Below are 10,637 nucleotides of genomic sequence, written 5' to 3' on the forward strand. Positions count from 1 at the left end.
AAGAACTCGATTTCTCCCATTTCATTTTGAGAATTTTTCCTTAATAACCATGGAAAGTAGAGTAAAAACTTTTAAAATTAAGCAAAAAGTAACTAAATTAACAAATTAACCTAGCATTATTAACAATACTTCCTTCCTCAACTCTCCCCCCAACCAAGATCAACATTGCCCTCAATGTGTCAAGAGCAATTGAAAATAAAGGGAGAAAGTGGTACCTCCTAAGTGAAATGGAGTTTGAGTCGTATATGAGAAACCACATGAGTCAAAAAACAAAAGAGTAATGAGTAGAGGAAATTGAAAAAATGCCAAGTAATATAAAAAAGGATGTCTATATATTAATTTGAGAAAGTATAATATGAGATATCATCAGGTAATACATCAAATCCCATAATATAAAGCATCAAAACAAGGAACAATCTCGACTAATATAATATGTAAATATAATAAGATAAAGAGATGTCCTATGATTAAGTAGTAGGAGCCTCAGGTGGAGATGATGTATCATTAGGTGTAGCTATGACTGTGTCAACTGTCTGAGGCTCATCTTGAGGATCAACTAAAGCAATGACATCTATGGTGGCCTCCTGAGGTGGCGGGATCTGGACCTTTGTTGTGGTAGTGTCCTCGACTGGAATAGTATCCTCAACTGGAGCTAAAGGCTCTAATGATGCAGGAAGGTCAGGCTGAGGTGGAGGCAGAAGACCCAGGTGCTGCTGGATCTGGCAAAGTATAGCAGTCTGCTGGTTCTGCTGGGAACCCATCTCAGCCATCTGCTGGAAGAGAGCGGTGTGTGTGGTAGATAGTGTCTACAAGGTAGCTACAATGCCGCGAAACTTCGAAGCAGAGATAGTGATGGAAGGCTCGGATGTAGTAAGAGTAACAGGTGGAACAGTAGGAGTCATAGGGGGCGCAGCAGAAACAACCTCAGGCATGGGCACTGGTGGTGCTGAAGTAAGTGATGCAGGGGTAGACTATACTGAGGCTCTGTCAAAAGCTCGCCCTACTCTGTAGATACTGGAGTAGACTATGCCTGCTTCGTCTGTGGGGACTCTGGAGGTGCTACCATGGGATGGGCTCCTGGAGATGCAAAATAGCCCGCCAACTGATTCTATTTGTCAAGAGTGAATCGCTCTCGACAAATGCGGCGTCGCTCGTGCTGAGGCTCAATAGGAAAACCCATATGCTTTAAGATCTAGCAAAGCAACCTCGAGAATAGCAATGGAATGGTGTCCGCCCTCTAAAGCTTCTTCCTATGAACCTTCTCCTCAAAGTGGACAAGGGAGGCCATGATCAAGTGGTGCGGGCCAAAGTAGAAGCCCTCTGATATGCGGAACAAAGCATCCAAGATAGCTCATCGCCTCCGTACCGAATGCTATAGGGGAAAGAGTTTGGAGTGTAACATCACATCTACGAGGAGCATCCTAGGTGGAAGCTCCTGTCGAAGAAGGATTGAATCTGTAAAGGTCCCCCTGGATAAAATGCGAACCATGTCCCTTTGAGATATTAGGGACCACTGGCGGAAAACAAAGGGATCAACTCGCTCGAAAGGAATCTGTAGAGCCTTTGCAATATTTTTTGCCTTGAGGATACCATGATGTCCATCAATGGTGAAGTGAATCGAGGTAGGACTTGGGACGCCACAAGTAGTCATGGACTGGTAAAAGTCTAATGCTACTCTGGGATAAAAGAACTCACGAGGAGTCATAAGCTGCTCAAGATAGTACCTCTGCAGTAGGCCATAAGAGTCTCGAAGCTCAAGCTTCTGTCGAAAGGCCTCCTGATCAAAATAGAACTCCGAGTGGAAATGTCTCAATTTGTAATCTGAGTTGCCCTCAATGGGCGGTGCTGTGAGCATCGGGTGTCTAATAATAGACCCCGGTGACATGTTAGAAGGAAGCTCAAAATCTGCAGGAGCTCGAGCATGTGTAGCTACAAGAGGCTTAGGATGTGGAGCTCTGGATGACTCGCCTGGGTCTGAAGTCCTGGCTCTCTTGGCAAGAGGGCGCCGCACTAAACTCTGAGGACGCAAAGCAGTCGCCCTTTGTGTAGTAGGTGGTCTCCTAGTCTCATACCTACGCTGAGAAGCAGAAGAGGAGGGACTAGTGGGCGCCCCACCCTCAGAAGGGGGAATCTACGGGGCCTCTATGGTGGCAAATCATGAGGTACCCGAGCAGAGAAGGCTCTCTGCCTCGGAGTGCGACTCTACAAATGGGCAGCAAGGGCCCCTTGAGTCCTTTCCATATGGAAATGGAGAAATAGGCCTTTAGTCCATGCTCGAAGGGGGGTGTCGAATGGGAGAGGGATGAAGGAGTGAGATGCGAGGAGGAGGGGCGTGTGAACAGAGGGTGGAACCAGACAAAGGCACAGGGTGACACTGTGAAGAGGCCGTAAGATGGCAAAGAGATTCGCAATGGGAGGGTGCTTGCGAAATGGGAGAGTTAGGGTTCGGGAGTTATTTAAAAATAAATTCGCAAAGGCATTTCGCAGACCATGCGAAATTCCGCACAGTGTTGGGTGTGCGAAATGGGTTCGCAGACCCCTTATATTTGTGCACAATGTACGAACTGGTGTTGGGTGTGTGGAATGGAATTAAAGGGCTCAAAACGGGCAGTAGCTGACCTTACTTTGAGAAGGGTTTTTCATACCCTGCGAAATTTTTGCAAGGGTGCGTGAAATGCCTTGGTGAATTTTTTTCTTCAGGGTTTTTCCTCTGCCAAGAATCTTTAAGGACATGCCCATCTGCTTTGAAGTCCCCTCTGAAATTGATCATCAAAAACCTAAGTTAAATCAAACCAAAATGAAATTAAAGCGAGAAATCAAAATCAAAACAAGTAACGAAACAAGAAAACTCTCAAATAAAAAATAAAACAAAAAGATATGGACTTGATAGTCTTTAGAAAGGCTAAGTCCATTCAAAAACCAGTCTTGTCAAGCTTGATGTGGATCAAGGAGGATGAATTCCTCCTTGTTACAAGAAAAAGGCTCCACAAAGGGCTTGAGATGGTGGCCATTCACTTTGAAGCTACTAGTGCTGTTGGAGTTGTGGAGTTCCACTACTCCATTTGAATGCACTTGGTGAATGGTAAAAGGACCTATCCACCTTGATTTCAGCTTGCCCGGAAAGATGTGGAGCTTAGAGTCATAAAGCAAGACTCTTTGTCCCTTTTGAAAATTTTTGCGGGAAACCAACTGATCATGTCACCTCTTCAATCTCTTTTTTGCAATTTTTGAATTGATGTAGGCATCATTTCTCAGTTCCTCCAACTTATTGAGGTCTAAGAACCTCTTCATCCCAGCTCTGCTCAAATCCATGTTGAGCTTCTTGATTGCCCACCAAACCTTGTATTCCAATTCCACAGGGAGATGGCATGTTTTGCCATAGACTAGGTGATTCGTGCCTACTTGGTGTATCAGCTGATTCATTTCCAACTGGTGCTCCTTGATTGAGGGAGTAATCAACAAAATTTATAACCTATTACACCATGAACTAGGGTAGCAAAGACAAAGCTACTATAGCATAGTGGCTCTAGGATCGTTCACTGGGATGAGTTTTCACTTCACAATTGATATTAATTCAAAGCTGAATTGGTGCCTTTTCATTTCAAGGTTAGCTTTAAAAGAAAACATAAACTTTAGTTGAGAAAGGTTTGGTTTTAAACTAACAAAAAATAATAACTAATTTTAATTATAAAGAAAAGTGTTTCTTGGAGTTTAGATCACTAGGCTCAGATTCCTTGTACAAAAAGGGAGTTCCGGTCACTTGTTTCTTTTCCTCGCATTGGGGATTTAACATATAGTTATTTCCCGAACTGGTTTTGTACAGATGCTTCCCATTAATGGGTTCAAACACTAAATCCCTCTCACTGATGCACCTTGCAATGGCTCATACCTCTCACCTAGCACTTGCCATTCAAGGTGATCTTTAACCTTGGATTAACCCTCAAAAGCTCGCAAGAGATAACTAATGGATGTCTCCTTGGAGTTCAAAAGCTTACCAAGTGTTGGCTATTCTAGAAAATCCTACCTTCAAACCACCTCCCAAAGGCTCGTAAGAGATAAACTAGTGCATCTCTATGGATGGAGATCACTTGCCTTACCAAGTGTTGGCCCAGGTGATTTAAAGGCGTTTTAAGTTAACTAAAAAGATAAAAACCATTAACGAGTCACACTTTCTCTTCATTAAAAACTAAAACAACAAAACTTCCAATTTATGCATGAGGAAATTTACCCGGCTTTCTTCACTCCAAGAGACGAAGAGCCTAGCCTCTCATCCTCTGAGGAAAAATCCTCAGAGTTTGATTGGCTAGAAAGTAAAATAACAAGAAAACAAAAATATATAAGAAAAGCAGAGCAAGTGCTCTGTATTTTACTTCCTTACAAAACTGTACAAATGATTGATCGTCGAGAACAAGCTCCTGAGATTTCCTACATATTTTATGTAAAGAAAATTACAAACTATATATAAGGGGTTATTCACCCTTTGTTCTTACTTAAAGACTAAGGAATCCTATGATTGGTGGGTTACAAGGAGATTTTAGGGATTTAGACAACAAATATCTAAAGCAACATATCTCAAAATATCCCAAAATGTTGGTCGCAAATATCTGGAAGCTTCAAGAGAACACCGTGGCACTGTGCAGAAATATATCTCAAAATGTCAGTCGGACATATTGGGAAGCTTCAGGAGAACATCGTGGCATTGTGCAAAATGGTTGCGAAACTCTCCGGATAAGCGCTATCAGAGGATTTGGATATGTCTGACCGGGGAAGTTGAAACACTCTCCTCTCCCATCCGGCGTCAGGCGCCGGATGCGAAATATCCGAAGAAGGTGTGTGCCGAATGTGAGACATCCGGGTGGAATGGCGGTGGAGCAGAATTCCGGATGTGAGACATCCGGGTAGAATGGCGGCGGAGCAGAATTCAGGATGTGAGACATCCGGGTGGAATGGCGATGGAGCAGAATATTGGATGTGAGACATCCGGGTGGAATGTCGAAGGAGCAACTCCATCTGGATTCCCCAAGAGGAAATGTGGTGCGTTACCCTATCCGGAGCAACTCCATCCAGATTCCGGATTTGCTTATGAAAAAGGAGTTCAAAGCTTCGGTTCTTCATGTTTCTGAGCTTTCCATTGCTTTGCCATGGATTCCAAAGAACTCTCCTCAATCTCAGATTGCTTTGGTGATCAAAAAGCTATCAAAACACCAAAACTTAACACAATTTGATTAGAATTGATTGCAAGGGTCCTTAATATGTTAATTGGGTTAAAAGGTGATAACTACTACTCAAAAGTGTTTAAAAGAGTTAATTACAAGCTATGAAATAGCACTTTTTGAATAGTAATCACTCCCCCCAACCGACATATTGCTAGTCCCTTAGCAATGAAGGAGAGAAAAATAAAAATAAAAAGTACTATAATTTACAACATCATGCTAATCAAAAAACAATTTCCAAGTGGCATGATGATCTAACTCTCACATGGAACATTAAAGAAATATAAACTCAAATTTCAAAAAAAGTTATTAAATAATTTGTCTAATCACAATTCTTAAAGAGAAGGCATTATGCAAATTTAAGCTTTAAAAGAGTTTCCACTCCCAAAGGGTCAAACCTTACTCTTCCACAAAAATCTAAGTGTTACTTATTAGCTTCCGAATATAGTATGTTGAACTAATCTCTCCCCCCCAACCTAGTTCTTTTTCAAAGCTTAGCAAACTGGTCAACCTCCAATAGGCTAAGAACGCACCTCTTTGTTCACAAAATTTTTTTTCATTGTAGGAGTACAAGGCTTAAAGGTATTTTTTCTAAATTGTCCATGAACGGGGGTCCGTCGATGACTCCCAACCAATTAAGGTTTAGGGCATCAAGCTTTAAGGATCTTTCAACCACTAACTCCTTGGATTTTACCCCGGACTTTTGAGAATGAAATTTTAATACCCAAGCACCTACAGTATGTTAAACTCCACCTATTCACCCTTGTAACGAGCATTGAGGTCGGTGACTCCCAACCAATTAAGGCTTAGGGCACCAGGTTTTAAAGATTTTCACCATATACCCCTCGGACCTTACTCGGGTTTCAAGGCAAACAAACATTTTTCCTTTTTTTTTTCAAAGGCTCATTAGCCTTTTATAAGGTGTCCCAACACTATTAAATGAGGTCAAAGGTACCAAGTCTAAATTTTCCTAAGTCAAGAGGGAAATAGTTTTTCATCTTATAATCAGAACCTATTGTGCACAGTGTGTGAATAGCTTAAAGTGGAAGAACTAAAGTTGAATTCAATAGAAGCTCAACAATTCATCAACTTTAGTAAGCATAATACAAACTCTAAGTCAAGTAAAAAGACAAAAATTCAATTTCTCTCTTTTCATTTTGAAAATTTTTCCTTAATAACCATGGAGAGTAGAATAAAAACTTTAAAAAATTTTAAAATTAAGCAAAAAGCAACTAAATTACCAAAATAACCTAGCATTAATAACAAAAACTTCCTTCCTCAACTCTCCCCCTAACCAAGCTGAACATTGTCCTCAATGTGACAAAAGCGATTGAAAAATAGGGAGGAAGTGGTACCTCCTGAGTGACATGGAGTTTGAGTTGTATAGGAGAAACCACATGTTTCAAAAAAAACAAAAGAGTTAGTGAGTAGAGGAAATAGAAAAATGCCAAGTTTAAACAAAAATGATGTCTATATATGATGTATCATTAGTAATACATCCAATCCTAGAATGTATAATATCAACTAATATACTAAGTAAATACAATATAAAGAAATGATCAAGGAGCGGGGTCCTCTGGTGGACATAATGGCTCTGGTGCTGTCTCGTGAGTGGCCTGAGGTGGGACATCAACATGATGGTCTCCGCAGGTGGAATCGTCTCCTCAGTTGGAACTCTCGGCTCTGATGGCCTAGGAATATCAGTCTGAAGTGGAGCAAGGCCTAGATGCTACTGTATCTGACGAAGGATAGCAGTATGTTGGTCAAGGATAATAGAATGTTGATCCTGCTGATCTCGGATGTCTCTCATTTTCTGAAATAGAGCGTCGTGTGTGGTGTTGAGTGTTCTGAATAATAATACCATGCCACAAAACTCTAAGCCAGAAATGGTGATAAAGTCCTATGATGGAGGAGGTACAACTGATGGAACAGGTGGTGTAGTTGGAGGATCAATAGAGGCGGTCTAAGGCATAGATGGTGCAGCAGGGGTGGATGAAATAGACTCTGTGGGATGCTCGTCCTGTTGTGTCTGGTCAGGCTGTGCTGGTACTAGAGGTACTGGCCTGGGTGGGGCTGCTTCGACTGAATTCCTCTCTACTAACTGTGTCCATTGGTCGAGAGTGAAATGCTCTCGGCAATGGTGGCGGCGCTCGAGATGGGGCTCAGTAGGGTAGTCTATATGCTCCAAGACATGGCAGAAAAGCCTCGGAAATAGTAATGGAATCGCGTCAGCTCGTTGTAGCTTCTTCCTATGCACTTTCTCCTCGAAGTATAGGAGAGCGTCCATGATTAGATGGTGTGGACCAAAATAGAAACCCATATATATCCTGTATAATGCATCCAAAATAGGTCCTCGCCTCTGCACTAAATGCTGGAGAGGAAAAATGTTGGACCTCAACAATACATCTACTAGGAGCATCTCAGATGGAAGCTCCTTACGTAGTAGGCATGTATCTCCAGAAGTCCCTCGTGATAGAATGCGAACCATGTTCCCTTGAGATGTGGAGATCCATTGTCTGAACTGCTTTGGATCCTCTGGCTGAAATGGAATGTGGAGAGCCTCAGCAATATGCCTAGCCTCTAAGATACCCTGACGTTCGTCTATATTGAAACGAATGGCTATAGAACCCTGGACGTCCTAAGTAGTCATAGACTGATAGAAATCCATCGCTACTCTAGGGTAGAAAAACTCTCTAGGAGTCATCAGACACTCGAGATGGTACCTCTGGAGCAATCCCAACGAATCTCAAAGGTCTGGCTCCTGTCTCATAGCCTCTATCTCGAAGTAGAGCTCAGAGTGAAATGGTTTGGCTCTACAATCCAAATTACCAGGAATGGGAGGCGCGGTAACCATTGGTCTCTTGATGATGTCTTTAGGAGCAGTGCCTGAAGATCTCTGAATATCCTCTAGGGCCTAAGCATTGGCTGGAGCCTGACTAGATGTCTCTCTAGGGCCCGAGGTTCTGGCTCTCTTTGGTAGACCACGGGGTACTGATGGCTCTGGGGGTGGAGAAATTGGTGGTCTCTGTGTCGAATATCGGCGCTGAGGAGGGCTAGAAGGCACCCCACTCTTAGGAGATGGTATGGTCAGGGCCTGAGAGGCCTGAGATGGATCCTAAGGAGTTGAGGCGCTTGGCTTGGCCTCGCGAGATGCAGACGGATCTATATGGCCCCCTCTGGTGTACACCATAGCTGCTATGGACGAGATGTGTATTGCTTTGGTTCTCCTTGGTTGCCATGGTGCGTGGATTGGTGAGGATTTTTCTTCTCAAGGCGGCAGTAAGCTCTTGGCAACAGAGGACGCTTGTGCCAAATGGTGAGCTAGAGGCCTTTAAATAGAAAATTCAAATGACTTTTGGCTTACCTCTTGGCCGTTAATTGACCATTGGCGTTTCGCAGACGTTTTGCATGTAAAAAAAAAAAAAAAAAAAAAATCATGGCTGGTGCGAAATGCTCTGTTTTCCTCTGTTTTTGGCTTCCCCTGTGTTGATTATCATAAAACCTAAGTTAAATCAAACCAAAATAAAATTAAAGCAAGAAATCAAAATCAAAACAAGTTTAAAAATAAAACAAAAAGATATGGACTAGCTAGTCTTTAGAAAGACTAAGTCCATAAAAAAAAAAACTGGTCCTGTTTCAGCTTGTCTTCTACCCGGTATGCATATTTCATCTTTGGAGGTAGCGGGTTAAGAATAAGCTTTGGGGGCTCCTCCTTCGCATGTCTCTGTATCTCCACCGCATTCAGTAAGGGCTGCATTTCTTTTGTTCTCGTCCAATGGAATAGATTAGCAAGCTTCTCTGAGGGTTCAGGTAACCCTTCATCATGCTTTGGCTTAAATGTGGGCTGATCAACCATAACTACTTTGACTTTCCTCACCATTGAATTTTCTTCCTTTTGGGCCTCCCCTTTATGGATACCCTTGAGATTTTGATATGGTTGAGAAGGAAAGTTTTCTTTTTCTCGCTCCATGTTGAGGTGGATAAGCCTTGAGCTTGAGTATTCGAGATTGTCTGTCTTCTGAGACAGATCATTCAACCTCCCATCCATCTTTCTGTCTTGGTTGTCAATTTCTTGCCTGACTTGAGTATTTTTTTTTTCTCAATTGATCAATGATGGATTTCTGGTATGCTACAAAGTCTCCCACAACCTTGGTAAGGTTCACAATTGCTTGTTCAAGTTTCAAGGCTTGATGTGGTGCTTGAGCGGGTTGCGTGTACTGATGTGGTTGTGGTTCCCAAAAGAAATTTGGATGATTCCTACAATTTGAATTGTAGGTGTTATAATCACCAAATATCTCTCTCGCCACTGGAAATATAGGACACTCCACCACCAAGTGCTCAAAAGATTGATAAATGCCACATGGCATACCAAACATCTCCCTCGCCACTGGAAGGATAGGACACTCCTCCACCAAGTGCTCAAAAGATTGACAAATGGCACACGACATAGCTTGCACTAGTGTTTTAGAAATGGCATGCACTTCTCGTATCCAACAGGGCATGCACAACTAATATCAACTATAATTAAAAAAAAAAACAAAAACAGAGGAAAACAAAAACAAAGCTACCAAAAAGAGTTCGATTAACTAAAACTAAATTAAAAGCTATACTAGAATATAAACGAGTAAAGGAAAACAAACTAAAAGAATTAGTAAAATGACAGAAAACTCACCAAACTTGTGATGAAAACCACAAGTACACTGAAATAATATCACTATGAAGTTGGCACCTTCCCCGGCAATGGCGCCATTTGATTCGTTCCCAGCTGTAAAATGGCATGATCCCTGGCGGTGGCGCCATTTGATTTGTCCCTGGCAACGGCGCCATTTGATTCGTTCCCAACTGTAAAGTGGCACGATCCTTGGCGGCGGCGCCATTTGATTTATCCCCGGCAACGACGCCATTTGATTCGTGCCTACTTGGTGTATCAACTGATTCATGTCCAGCTGGTGCTCCTTGATTGAGGGAGTAATCAACAAAATTTATAACCTATTACACCATGAACTAAGGTAGCAAAGACAAAGCTACTATAGCATAGTGGCTCTAGGATCGTTCAGTGGGATGGGTTTTCACTTCACAATTGATATTAATTCAAAGCTAAATTGGTGCCTTTTCATTTCAAGGTTAGCTTTAAAAGAAAACATAAAATTTAGTTGAAAAAGGTTTGGTTTTAAACTAACAAAAAATAATAACTAATTTTAATTATAAAGAAAAGTGGTTCTTGGAGTTTAGATCACTAGGCTCAGATTCCTTGTACAAAAAGGGAGTTTTGGTCACTTGTTTCTTTTCCTCGCATTAGGGATTTAACATATAGTTATTTCCCGAACTGGTTTTGTACAGATGCTTCCCATTAATGGGTTCAAACACTAAATCCCTCTCACTGATGCACCTTGCAATGGCTCATACCTCTCACCTAGCACTTGC

This window comes from Vitis vinifera, chromosome 9 (genome assembly GCF_030704535.1).
Source record: "Vitis vinifera cultivar Pinot Noir 40024 chromosome 9, ASM3070453v1".
Taxonomy (NCBI): Eukaryota; Viridiplantae; Streptophyta; class Magnoliopsida; order Vitales; family Vitaceae; genus Vitis; species Vitis vinifera.